This window comes from Hippopotamus amphibius, chromosome 1 (assembly GCF_030028045.1).
Source record: "Hippopotamus amphibius kiboko isolate mHipAmp2 chromosome 1, mHipAmp2.hap2, whole genome shotgun sequence".
Taxonomy (NCBI): domain Eukaryota; kingdom Metazoa; phylum Chordata; class Mammalia; order Artiodactyla; family Hippopotamidae; genus Hippopotamus; species Hippopotamus amphibius.
In genome coordinates this window covers 107,343,413-107,357,857 of record NC_080186.1, presented here as the reverse complement: position 1 = coordinate 107,357,857, position 14,445 = coordinate 107,343,413, and the positions used below count along the sequence as shown (strand labels likewise).

Genomic DNA, 14,445 nt, shown 5'->3' with positions numbered 1-14,445 from the left:
GCTCCTGTTCTCCCTTTTTCTTAAAAGCAGCATGAGATGCATCTCTGCCTCTGCCTGCTTGGCCTTACCACACTAGCAGGTGTTTCATGGCAAGGAAAGCAGTGAGAAAAAAACGTTCAGGTCACATCCCAGTATTAGAGAAATTGGCCCTGAAGATACAGGATTTCTAGAAGTCCATTATGCTGCCAGAGCCTGTGTTCACTTGGCTGCTGCATGTAAATTTCAACAAGACTTGTGCAAAAGAGCTGAAGCTGCCTTTATGGTTTCTGAGAGTGTGTGTGAGATGACTGTTGTGTACGGGGGTGGTTCAGCCTCCCTCCTCCTGAGCTCCTTTCTGATCTGTTCTGGAAGTACCTCCTCCTCACTCTCCCCTGCCCCCCCCCCTTTTCCCTTTGCAAGCACCCTCCAGCCCCAGATAGGGGAGGGTTGTTGTGTCTCCCTTTATGGGGACTTCCCATTTGCTTTTTGAGACTAGTTCCTTAACTCCCATCCAAACCGCCTAGGACTCTGTGTTCACTAATCCCTCTTGTGTAATCACCAGTCCTTCTGATCCCACCTGCCTCAGGATGGAGCTGCCGGTGGGAGAAGAGAATGAAGTCCAGCAGGACTCACTGGACGAATGTTATTTGGTGGGTTCTATTGACCATCATCTGTCAGACTCCTGTAGGCCTCAGAGAAGTGCCTCACTCCAATCGGATAACCGGGAAGTCTTCTCGGCTCCAGATGCACATGGTGAGTACTCCTTTGTAAAGGGCATACGACTCCCAGTGGGCCCCCAGGTAGCCTTTCTATTGCTTGTATCCAACAACCTGGACAGGCTATGAGCGGCATCCCTGTAAACAGGCCCTCAGACCTGTGTTGGTTTGAACTAGATTCTGGGATTTAATTTTTAAAAGGCATCAAGCGGGTCAGATAACTTTCCTTTCTTCTTGCCCCAGGCTACCCTCTGTCACCTGGACCCCCTCACCAGTGCAGGCATTTGGTATCCTCAGGCCAGAGTGGGGAAGGGGAGGGATAAGGGCGACATCTCGGCTGCCACCATCTCACCTGCAGGAGTCTGTGTAACAGACCTCTTTTTCCAAGATAAGAATCCTTATATTCTTTACATTATGTTGCTAATTTTATTTCTTGAATAGTTTCTTACAAACTCTCTGGCTTTGCATTCCTGTTTGCAGTCTGCTCCCTGTTATGGTTCCCCAGCTCCAGGCTTTTCCCTCTGGGCTGCCCACCTCCCTGTGAAGCATTTAGATAGCAGATCCTGAATATAAAAATGGGCCCATGCCCTGCGGTTTCCACGAAGCCAACGATCGGCCTCTGGTGTTCCATCCTCCAGAAACAGCCCTGCTTTTCCTCCTTTGTGCAGCAATCATGAGTCTCCCATGATGGGTTACAGCTGCAATCGTGTGTGTACGCTCAGTGGTATCCTCTCACAGAAACCATCCACAACCTGCACACCTGATGGGGATACTGGCCTAATTGTTGACCGAGATCCCCTTGGGCAGCAGTTCATAGGGTTTGTAAATGTAAGGCCAGTTTTCTTTCCTTCTCAGGTTATTTTTTGAACTTTTATTGTAGGAGACACATTTGGATTGTTAGGAGCTTTACTCATAAAATCATCTTGTAGAAAGTGCAAGAAACTCCATGATGCTCCTGATTCGATCTCATTATTTAATAGTGAAATTGGGTGTGAAAAATTGCCCCTCAGTCATTCTTGGTCAGTTTGTGCCTTTTCACATTGGAAACCATTTCATTCCTGTTTCCCATTCCTCCCTGAGGAGCAAAGAAGCAAAGGCTCATAGTAACTCACAAATCAGAAGTGGAACACACAGTTCTTGTGCACCTGTTGTATACCATGCCCCTTACTAAGTGAGCTCCATGTGCGCCATAACCCATTCAGTCCTCCCTGGACCCTCTCAGGTAGGTGTGGTAGCTCACGGTGGAGCCAAGGGCACTGAGGCTCAGCAGGGTCACTTCACTTGCCCAAGACTCCCAGCCACTGGGAGGTGGGACATTGGCCTCTCCTTGGCCTGACTCCACGGCTCAGGTCTGTTCACTCCTCTCAGCAGTTGTACCCGTCAGTGCCTAAGAGAGGATGTCACTCACCTTTTCCGTTTTGCCCTGAACCAAATGATTTGAAACTATCAATCTGACACACAAAGTTGCCAGACATGCAGAGAACCGCTGTGGTCCCTCGCTCAGATCCCAGCACCTCATCCATCAGTGCACTTTGTCCTGTGAGCAGAGCCAGCGGCTCATCCAGCCCCTCCAGGCGGAGCCGCAGCTGCCTAAGGCTCTCCAGGGAAAATCAGCCAGGGTGAGGGTCCACGCCTCTCTCCACCTCCTGCTGCCATGGTTATCTGCTCTCACTCCGGGTGCAGGGAGGCCTTGAATTTGGCTGTGCTGGTGCCCTCAGAAAGCTGCAGAGCTCTGTCTCAGAAACACCAGCAGCCGGGCTGAGTGTCCATGACGGGAATGAGTGATGCTCAGACACAGGTCTCACAAGTGAGATGTGTGTGATGTGGCCCAGCCCTGCCAGGCCCTCATTCAGAACGGCCCCGGAGAGGCCAAGTCACCCACACAGATGGGCTGAGAGGAATGAGTGGAACATCTAAATAATCCACGGATCCATCCTGTGTCTGGGTTCTGATGATACCCTGAGAACAGTGTGGATATAAGAGTGTGGACAGCTGTGATGCAGCGGTGTGGGCACAGGTGGTCGCGTCTGCCCCACCCTCTCTCTGTATGAGGAGAAACCCTGTGGAAACAGTGCAAACACTATATTTTTAAATTACAACATGAGCTTTTCTTAGCGGCTCTTCCCAACATGCCAAACTAATAATATTGGGCAATAGTGTCGATGTTTGATAAAATGTTTTGTCCTTTTCCCATGCAAATGCAAAGAATATTCAAAGCATTCATTTAGTAAAGCCCATTAGTCTGGAGAAGAGGGTTAAATATATATGATGAAATTAAGGAGTGATCATTAAAAACAATCCTAGATCTTGATTGAAAATCAGATTGGAGAATGGGGATACCTGGTTTTGTTACATCCTTCACCCACAGGATTTGTTGATTTAAGAGGTTTTACCCATCTGAAATGTGAATTACCATAAAATCTGATTAAGTGTCCTAAAATTGATGATTAATGATTAAAAAACTCTGCCTGTTGGAAATATGAAGGGCACAGCAGGCTGAGTGAAGTGCTTGTGGAAAAAGCCCTGGAGGCTGAAAGAGGCTCCTGGTGCAGGGCTGGGGTCAACGAGGGGCCAGCCTGAGTCCGGGAGGATTTGTAGAAGGCAGTTGTGGGAAGGGATGTTGCAGAAGAGAGAGGAGCCAGATGACAGGAGGACTACAAAGGCAGGTGAGGAGTGTAGAGCTCGTGTACTAGAGAAGGGAGGATGGATTTCCACAAGCCGAGGAGCATGCGGTGAAACAGCATTTGGGGGTAATAAGACAGGTGACCTTTGACGGTGTGGAGAGGACAGAATCAGAGAAGCAGTTAGAAGGAGATTGGCTGAATCACTGATGAGAGTCAGACATAGATGCTCTCTGGAAGACTCAGTGGTAACAGATACATGAGAGGCACTTTAAAGAAACAGTTAAACAAACCTTGTTGAGGATGCAGATGTATAGGAGAGAGGCCAGACGGGAGCCTCACAGCAATGTGGAGCAGGTCCTGTGGGGCACAACCCCACCTGAGCCTGACCTGGACTAGGTGAGGGTACTTGATATCTTTGCTTAGCCCATGTTCTGAGAATATGTATTCATTTCACAGGAGAAATAGCAACACATTTGGTTACAGGCACTGCCCAGACCCCACTGGAGGGGAGTGTAATATAAGGATTGTGCATTGTGTTACATTGTCCCTAAAGAAGCAAACACTCTGATTCTGTAGTCCTTCTGTACCTCAGCTTCCAATAAGGGATTCGGGCCTCTGCTACAACTGCTTCTATCTGCTGATACCATCCACCCCCACTCTGCCCCATGTGGCAACCGAATATATACATGTATGGGTGAGTGGAACTGTAGTCAAAAATTTCAAGCAAGTTCAAAAGCCTCCAGAACTGTGAAGGAATCATTTAACTGGTCCATGTACTCTAGTTACCCAACTCACTTTTCTAGTGGTACCTGAAGCCATTAGGCCATATTCCTTCCCTTGTTCTATTATTCTTGTGGGTAGATATCAACAACTCTTTCTGTCCCAGGCCTTGAGGCCTGTCTAGAACCTCTTCACTCGGCTACAGGACTAAGGCTAGTAACTGAATAGTAGATGCAATCTCATGTGCCATCCAAAACCCTCTAAACTCAAGTGGGTGATTCCTCTTTTCACGGACCTTGGAGCCTAGCACTGCCATCTCAGCATCCACAGGTACAGCCAGAAACATGACCTCTCCTTCATGGACACGATTTCTGCCTTTATTGTCTGGGTCATTGGATGGTCTCACTGATAGAAAGGCACATCAGTTCTGGGAGGGATTAACAAAGGAAAACTTGGATTGGTCCTACCGCACCCTCTTTTCCTTTCAGGTGACACATGGGAGGATTGTCTCCAAGGGCCTGTGAATTTCCAAGGGTCAGAGGTGCAAACTTCACAAGCACAGCTGCAGAAAAGCACCCACGAGACCAATGATGTGCAACTACAGCCGGACCAGCATTTCGGTTGTGGTGACAGCAGAGCCACAGTCAGTCTTTCCTCCATCGTCTGGGGCTTTAACACTAATACTGATTCTGGAAACCAAGGGCCACTCTTCCCAGGTAAGTGAAAAAAAGAGGATTAGAAGCTCTAGCCATCACAGGGCTGTGGGTGGAGGAGGCAATGGGGTCCCTCCTGTGCCTACGATAGGTCCAGGTGAAATCTGTGATGCTCTAACAGAGCCAGAGAGCAAGAGCCTGGGGTTTAGGATCAGCTCTGCCTCAGGCCTTGGGTTTTCAAATTCCTGTTTAACTGAGCCAAGTTATTTATCTTCTTAGATATTTACACCTCACGTCCTCATCTGAACTCTTGAAAAATTCTATCTTCATTTCAGGGTTGTTGAGAATATTAAGCAACGTAACGTCCAGAGTGCCTGATTCAGTAAAAAAGGTTTCAGAACCACTATGAATATATAATCCCTAACCATTAGGTCTTTCTGGTGCTTAACATTTACAAAATGAAGGCACGTGCGTTGTATGCTCTGCGGTAGCATAGTTTTTATGATCTCCATTTTCTCTGGACCCCATTTACCCTTGCTTTCTCAGAAAGGCTTGTTGGCCAATATTTTCCTCTTCTCTCAACATCCACCCTCAAGACAATTTTCCCTGTTAGATGCTCTCAGTAACAGTGCATTAGTAACATTCTGTAGCAACGTAAACAGGGCCCCACAACTCACACTCCTGTTTGCTTTTCATATCCAGGTTATTTTTCTCGTTTTCTTCTTCTTTTAAAATAAAGGGCCACCCTCATCCATAAAGTGCACTGATCAGTCTCTTTGACGACACTCCCTGTAATTCACCCTCTTCACTCAGCTCCGTGGCCATGTCCTCAGTTTTCTTCTCCCCAGGATCCACCACTGCTCAGATTGTCTTAAAAGAGCTTTGAAACCCTCACATCCGTTTCACCCGGGACGAATGTATCCTTACCCTCCACCTCTCTCCACATCTGCACCGGAGCCTGGGGCTGCCTGGGGCTCTCCCCTCAGGTGATGGCCTCATCTGAGAAATGAGCAGAGCCCCACATCCTCGGCGGGGGTGAGGTAAGAAGGAGCGCCCCTGTGGCACCAGGGAGAGTCTCATAGAAGGTGCTCAGGGAGTGCAGGGATGCGCAGCCCTGCCACGTGCCAGTAGGTCTTGTGGTATTTAGTTGTCTCCTCTTCTCTCTAGTCTCTCCTTTTCTCGTCCTTGGCTTCCCACATTCCCAGCCAAGACCTAACCCCGCTGGCTCAGTCACTCTGTCTCCTACTCAGTTTCCCCAGAGGACTCAGCATAAATCCAGGCTTCGCATCAGACTTTGCAGCATAGGATAATCTTAATAGACTTTTGATTCATACTCCTCCACCCTGGGATCCCACCCCCAATATGTAACAGTTCATGTTTCCCACCAGAGCTTCGCTCTCTCATTCTTCTTATTTTCCTCCTTGCTTTTTCAAACTCAGCTCATCAGGAGTCCATTAGAACGATCCGGTCGATATCTCAACACGCTCATGTGTTTGTTCCTTTATACACACACACTTGTGAGAGTTGTTGCATTTTATCGTATCTTCCATGCCTTATTTAGATTGACTATGTATAAATATTACACATAGTATATATGCATATATATGTGAAATATATATTGATGCATATTTTTAAATTTTCCAGTTTCAGGCTTCCCGCACCTTTTTCTATCATGAGGTTTCCCTTCAACATGGACTTTGCTTGATCTCCACAATCTCTTCCCTCCCAATTGTACAACCTGTATCTGGAATGATTTCCTTGCCTTTGCCTTTTCTACCTAGGACCTTTCCGTTGTTATCAATTTTATTTTTCTTGACACTTTTTTTGGCATTTGGGAACATGTTTGTCCCATGGCAATCTTACTGGGTAGTGTAAGGAAGATCAACAAAAAGCACGTATAAAAATGTCTCCATTGGCTTCACCTGACCATGGCCTTTCAGGTGGCCTTTCTTGTTCCTGGACACTTTCCTTACTTGCTGTCCCTCTTGGGTGGGGGAATAAGTCATAGGAAGGTCATGAGTAACAATGGATCCTGTTGTCTGTGGTTTTATGTCAGAGCTGGGTTTGGATGCCTCCATCGGAATGAAGACCCCTCCCAAGCCGGAGGGTGAGGGCTCAGCTGCCAGCAAGCATGAGTGTCTGGTCTGCAGCAAGATTCATGCCTTAAGTGTCCTGAAACAGAAGATTATCAGAAGAAAACTGCTGTTCAGCACGTGGAGACTAGCATGCAGATTCCCTGGCCTTCAAGCTTAGGGTACAGAGGTAAGCACACCTGAGGCTCTTCCATGCACTCCTGCCTTATACTCTTCACTTAAGGTTACAGCTCAGTCTCACACTAATTTTCCTCTTCCTCCTTTGTGCCCTCAACAGCTGATGCTACCTCGTCTGGTCTTTGCTCTGTTTCCCATGGGGGCTGCCTCCCTGCCAGGCCCTTCCATCTCCTTCTCCTGTTTGCACTCTGAACCCTGTTCAGTCTCTGTAACTGCTCTCCTGATATTCCCTCTGACCGTTCCTTTCAGCCATAGGGAGGCTCAGATCCATGGTCCTCCATCAGAAGAGCATCATTTAAGACACTGAAGACATGATGCTTCGCCTGATACCACATATTGGTTTCTTCAGCTTCCTTTCCTTGCCCATCCCCCCCAAATCCACTGCCTCTTCCTTCCAGGATCACGACTGAATGAATTACCTGCATGTGGGTTGGCTTTTGGAGGACCCAACCTCGGACAGCCCTTAACCCTCAACTTCTCCACCTGAATAAGAAATGCTGAAACTGAGGAAAAGAGCCCTGATTATAAAAACTAAATAAGAACCTGGGTCATAGGTGGGAGTCCTGGACTGGCCTGGAGTCAGGGCTCTCCTCAGCTCCAGGTGGGCAGTTCTGTGCTGATGTGCATGGGGCTTCCAGGGACTCACTGGAGCTGGCAGTAGTTGGAGGACAGTAGATGGCATGCTAAAGGGACAGTGGCCAAAAGGAGATGCAGAGGCCAGGTTTTCAAAATGCATAGACGTGAGGTGCATAGGCATTCAGACCTCTCCCTTTTTGCAAATGACTGCTTCTACATGTTCAGTAAGAATCCAGAAAAATGAACTGAGTTGGAATCTGAGGCCAGGGAATGGAGGAGAGCATTGGAGTGAATTACCTTTGGGCCAGATGTATGAAGACCCAGTTAGATACACAAGAATATAAGCTAATCATTGCTTCAGACAAATCTAATTGAGAAGGCAAGTTATTTATATGGGAATGTCGGAGAAAGGCCAAAAAAGCTTTAGGGCCAGTGGGAAAGAAGTCCATGGTGGACTAGAAGGAGAGAAGAAAAAGAATGGTATGAAACAGTGTAGGTCTAGTGAGTAGTTCTCAATCATGCAGTTAGAAAACAAGAAGTGGGTGAGTTTTGATCTAACTTGAATGCCTTAACCCAATCTCTTCAAATTCTGATTGTAAAGTTCTGTGGTGAGGTTTGGGTATCAGTATTTTTAAAAGCTCTGCTAATATGCGTCTAGGGATTAGAAGGACTATGGATCTGGTAGGACGTCAGTAACCAGTATGGCAGTGTCCATCGTGTGGCTACTTCATAGAAAAGCTGAAGATCAGCCTTTAAGGGAATTAGCATTCTTCTGTCAACAGAACTATTTGTATAGCTCAGAGCAAAGAGAAAAAAGATAGATACGTAGGTTCGATATATAATCTCTCTGTTTGGATCCAATGTTTTTTACAATTTTTATAGTACAAGATACAATAAAAAATACACATTACATAGAAACCCACAGTATAAAATAGTACCTCCCCTTACCACAATAATGAACTGGAGTGTTTTCATTTCTACTGTTAAAATGCAACTTGCAGTTCACTAGTTACTAAATGGATTTCACAGCCTACTAATTGGCTCAGAACTGCAGATTCAACAAATGCGTTTTTTAATTAAATTCTTTCTTTATGCAAAAGCCCCATAATGAATCTTAGGCCTCATTCTCCTATGTGTATCCTTTTTCATGCCCGTCTATACACTAGTGTAAAATACTAGGAGAGACTCTTTCTTTGGGCAAAGTTAGAGAAAACAGTGATGAGAATCTAGTATAACTAAAACTAATGCTTTTTCCCTTTCACTTCAGAGTTGTGTTTGTCTAGAGGTTGAGAACGTTTCTAGCAATGCTCTCGGGGGATCCAGCATGAAATCACCTTCATAGACTGTTGGTGTCCATGGGATGCAAAGGGGTTGGGCCGCCGTTACACTCCCTGCTCTCATTTTGCTAATTTCATTTTGAGTTCTCCCTGTTTCCATTGTTTCCTCAGCCCCTCTGGAGCAGGATATCTCTGTAGAGCCTGATCCCTGTCCAGGAGGGTGACCAAACAGCCTCTATTAATTGCTGACACCTCCACATGGGAGCCTCTCCTCTCTGTTCCCCCAAGTGTATGGAAAGGGCCTGTGGCCTGGGTCCTAGACCAGGGTTGGCAACCACAGGCCACGTGGTTTTAGTTAGTCCTTAGTTCCTTGGCACCAGAGCTCCTCATCTGTAAAAGGTGGAACTGGACTTGGATACCTTCTGAGGTCCCTGTTGGCTCTCATATTGCAGGGCTCTCCCTGTAGCCGGTCCCTCCTCCTCAGAAGGCAGGGATGTAGAGGTAGAAGAGAGTGTATTTCTCCAGCAAGCATCTCTGCTCCCATAGCAGTCCGTTTCTGAATGTGTACGAGGGATGCTAAGTACATCCATCCCTGGTACATGTGAGAATGTCATCATTCGATTCAGATGAAGGGGTTCAAGAGTAAAGTGGCTGCTGCAGATTGGGTGGTAGGAAGCTGGCTAAGGCTCTGCAGCAGCTTGAGCTGCAATATGACCGAGCACTGGTGGGGTGAGGACAGGGGTCCCTAGATTCTGCTCCACAGGCTGGATGAAAATTTCAGGAGCTATTTCTGCTACCTTATGCATCTCACTTTCCCCTTCAGCCAGCCTGTGGCTCCCCCTTCAGCTCCTCCTGTCAACAGGAGCTCAGCCTGCCCGGGCCTCTGTCATCATGTAGCCATCCCTCCAGGCTCAGGTATCAGCAGGACCTAGGAAAACTCCCGTGTCATCTCTCTCTCTCCCTCTGTCTTTTGCAGATACCAGTTTCCCTAGGAACTAAGAAAAGATATTGCCAGTTTGGATGAATCCATATTATAAAATGTACCTTTTCCATTTGATGAAAAAAATCTACAACAGCAAGTCAAGTTCAAGCCTCAGCAGAATATTGGAGGGATCCTTTCCTGAGAATCGACATCCCAACCAACAACCACTTTCCACACTCCAAAAGACAGATTTGATGGAAGAAATCCCAGCCATCAGCCTCCAAGTGTGATCAGTCAATAAGGAGACCAATGCTTTGATGGACACACAGTTTGGAGAGACCTTAACTCTTGTTCCTCTCAATATGCCTCCTCCACACACCAGCATCAGGAGCAACTGGAAGAAGGCAACATGTCAACCTGGTCATTCTTTGCCACTAGATGGACTGGACCAGGAGTAGTTGGCATTAACTATGCAGTGTTCTTGCTGAAAATGTTTAGCCTGAGTTTCATTACAAGGTAGTGATCAGAAAACTGCAGAATTTAGGCCACTGAGCAAGACAGCTGGCCAGTCTTTCTTCAAACGTCAATGTCTCCACAACTAAGACCACAAAAAGGAGAAGAGATGTTTTGGGTTCCAAAGGCCTAAAAAGATTGTGCTGCTATATTTCTCTAGTCCTTGGGAACCTCAAGCCTCTCCTCACCTTTTGGTAGCTGTCTTCAATGGTGGTGGCATTGACTTGTTTGCAGAGGACAGGTCAGTTGTCTGGCTCAAAGGCCTACAGTTTGCCATTGTCTGATCATTTCCTCGTGATTAAATTCAGGGGAAACCTTTTTGCCTAGAACACCACCTAGTGCATGCTGTGTGCTTCCTAGCGCAGCCCCTTTGGAGGCTGAGAGTGTCCACTTTGCCTGTCACCACTATTGTCATTTTAGCATTGGACACTTTGTTGTGCAGGGCTTCATGAGATCCATTCATTGGAAAGATATGTTTGCTGTCTATAATCAGTAATTTGATTAGTGGTGCTTTGAGAGTGTATGAATATCTTATTCTATGATGCTTTCTCTAAAATTTTACCAGACCTTATCGATCCCTGATGTGTGTCAGTTATCTTTGTGCTCCTCTATGTGCAGAGTCTTTGCCGGTTCCTCTACTTCTGTGTGGCTCCCACACCGGGCTAAATACAAACCAACTGGAGTCCACGGTGTCCTCTGGCCCTTGGTTGGGGCAGGGTTATGACTGGTGTCCTTGACTCTCTCTGTTAGTCCCTAGCCCTCTGAAATGCACGTGGAGAGTTCCTGCTGCCATTATCCTAGGTGGACCTGTGCTCTCCTATCATTCTTTTTCAAATGCAGGTTTTCAATAGTACACAAAATAGAATTATATAAGAACATCCCCATCTCTGTTAGCCACGACCAACAAATATCAGCTTATGGCTGCACTTGTTTTACTACAAGCCACCCACTTACCTTTCCCTATATTCTGTAAAGCAAATCTCAGATATCATATTTCGTCTGTCATTTTGCCAGTATGTTTCCGTAAATGAGGACTCTTTTTGAAAGTATTCTCATCATAGCATTATAATTGTTCATAAATTAATTCAGCATCTTTAATGTCATAAAAGAGTGCTCAAATTTCCCATTATTGTTTTTAAGTTATTCTTTCTTGGGACCCAAAGAAAATGCACAAACTGTAATTAGTAGGATATGTGTTGAAGTCTTTACACACATATTTACTCTGGGTTTCTTCCTCCCTCCCTCCCTTCCTTTCTTCCCCTGCCTCTTCCTTCCTCCCTCCCGTTGTCCCTCCCCCCCTTCTTTCCTTGCTTCCTTCCCTCTCACTCTTGCTCTAGCTCTCTTGGTCTCTTGCTGTCCTTTTCTTTTCCTTTCTTAAATCATTCATTTGTTGAAGAAATGGAGTTGTTTGTTCTGTAGCATTCCCACAATGTAAATTGTATAACTGGGCGTTCTTTAATAAATTCTTCCGTCCTCCATACTTTCTTTTTGGTGGTAGAATCTAAAGCAGTGCTGGAATATAATGAAATTGCAAACCACATATGTAATTTCAATTTTCCGAGTAACCACATTGAAAACTGAAAAGTATAAGCACACAATAATACAAATATTATCTTCTACACAGCTAATTAATGCTGCACATTAAGGGAAACATAATTCCACCAAAGCTTTAAAGTTGTGTTTAATAGAAAAATGTTGTGCATATCTTCAGCTTTTAAGTTTACATTCACATGAATTATAAATTAAATATAATTAAAATCCAGTTCCTTAGTCGTCCTAGCCACATTCTAGGTATTCAATAGCCATATGTGTCTAGTGGCCCCTATTTTGGACACAGTAGATACAGAGGCAGAGGAGATTGTGTTTGGTATCCTGGCAAGGGCACCTCAGAAGTGGTGTGTGCTCTCTGATCAGGGGGCACATCAACTCCTGTGTGTTTCCTCAAATAATGTTAGCAGCCCTTGGAGTTCAAGGCCTAGATCCGTGAACTAGTTATGTGGAGCAAAATGGTGATATTCCATGGCCATGTGTTATTTAGCTGGTACACTTGCATAAAAAAAAACTTCCCCTTAGTACTAAATACTGTGTAGTTACTTAGTGGTTCCCTCTGTAAAGAAAACTGCAGCTTAATGAGCAATTCCCCAAGCATCCTCCATGGTCACCAACTAGTTTCTTTTATTTCTTTTTTTTCCCCCGTGCTAATATGAAATCAAAGTTTCAAACACATTGAAGTATTTCAATTCATTGCAATAGAGTCCTTACTGATACTCCAATGATCCTCTCTTTCAGCAGTGAATGTGCCTTTAAGCTGGCTCCTTTCTCCTTTTCATAAGATTTTAATAGTCTTTGAGACCTTCGTAGATATCACTATGACAAGGTGCTTCTGTCTCATCTGCCCCTGACCGGGACTCAGTCATATCTCTCAAAATCTCTGATTCCTTTCTGTGAAAAACATTATTCCCAAATCAAATTGTGTAACCTAAAGACACTCAATGGAAGTGGTTGAATTCTAGACCTTTGCAGTGGACAGAGCTAGCAAATACATACTCATATTTGTATGTGTTCATGCATTCACATATATTCACATTCACAATTCAAACTCAGAACTACAGGCTTTGATTGAATGTCTGTCTTTCAACTGAGACTCTTTTCTCTAATACCACTAGTTTTGTTTTTAAGGGCACTGGGAGTAATAGAAATACAACATCTTATACCGCCTCCTTTGCTTTTTCCCACACTATATTGACAAAAGAATAAAGAAATACCCAACAATGCCAATCATAACACAATTGACGAAAGCAGGTTTTAAAATTTTGTCACTGTTCTGGGGTACACATAAATTATTATGTTTTATACTCTCTTCGGCTAGTTCTTATCCATGTGGCTGTTCCACAGAAGGCCTTGCACAAAAGGTTTATTTGTTACATGGTGTTTTCCATATCCAGAGGCAACATTTGAAAAAGGAATTTAAGTTTATAATGATAAAAAAATAAATCTGGTTTCCACCCAAATCTAACGAAACAAAGTGTATTCGCTACAGGCTAGCCTTGATGAGAAGCTCTGCAAGTGTCTCAAAGGCCTGGGTGGAGAGGGGTCAGGGAGCCCTGGTCTCCCCAGACGCTGGAATCCTTGGCCTTTCTCCTCTTTCTGGCTGAGCTTGGGAGGAAAGCACGGGACTTCCTGGGGTCAAGATTGAAATCTCAGCCTAACAGCGGCTTTTCGTGTCCAATGGAGACTTAGGAGCTAGAAATTCTGAATAAAATCGGAACACAGTGGAATAGGATCAATCAAACTTCAGAATAGAATAGGCACCTCAATACAGCACTACCCATTCGGGTCTGGAACCATAAGAGGCTGTCACCCTGTCTGACCAGCGACATCACAGCCCCCACAGCGACCCCTGACTCACAGGGACAAGCGCGCAGTTACGCCTGCGGTGTGACGCCCCCTCGCGGGGCAGGACTCAGGCGGCGCAGCCTCTGCCTTTTACCCCCGAGACCCAGGGGGCCCCGACGGCGGGGTGGCACTGGCTCGGTCGCTGCGCCGCTTGGCGGCGGGGCCGGGCCTCCGATGGCCAGAGACGGGCTGACCGCCCGGGGCCAGCGGGGACAGCCCGGGCTCGTCCCCCACCTGCGCGCCACCTGCCCATGTGGACCGCGCAGGTCGGAGAAGCCGGTTTTCTGGAGAAGGAGCCGGCAGAGGTCAGGGAAGCGGCTGCGAGGTGCCTGCGGTGGCAGGAACAGGAGCCGGAGGAACGCGGGCTTCGGCAGGAGACTGAGTTCTGGCTGCGGGAGTAAAAGACGCCGGCGCGGCCTAAAGGGAAAGGTCCCACCGAGACTCGAACTCGGATCGCTGGATTCAGAGTCCAGAGTGCTAACCATGACACCATGGAACCGCCGCGGGCCCAACACCCGCCTCCCGCCGGGAGCTCTCGTCCCCCCGCCGTGAGCCCGCTTGCTCCGCGATGCCAGGAGGCGCTTGACTCGCCTGCCCTCAGGTTTGTACGTCGTGGAAAGACACGAAGTCCATTCGGGAGGAGCGACAGCGGAGGGCTTGGCGGCCTCCCCCAAATGCGCCTGCTCTGCCGGCATTTCTAGAGTTTTCTGCCCTGAGGTAAAATTCCCGCCAGAAAAAAAAAACCCAAACGCCAAAAAACCCCCAAACTTCCTTTCCCCTTCTTTGCAGTTATCCTCTC

General features: G+C 46.5%; 1 non-coding gene across 1 annotated transcript; it reads right to left on the bottom strand.

Annotated features, from left to right (window-relative positions):
* Positions 1-14,073: 14,073 nt before the first annotated feature.
* On the bottom strand, positions 14,074-14,145 carry TRNAQ-CUG (transfer RNA glutamine (anticodon CUG)). Its single transcript has one exon. It is a non-coding gene; the product is annotated as a tRNA-Gln (tRNA).
* Positions 14,146-14,445: the final 300 nt, after the last annotated feature.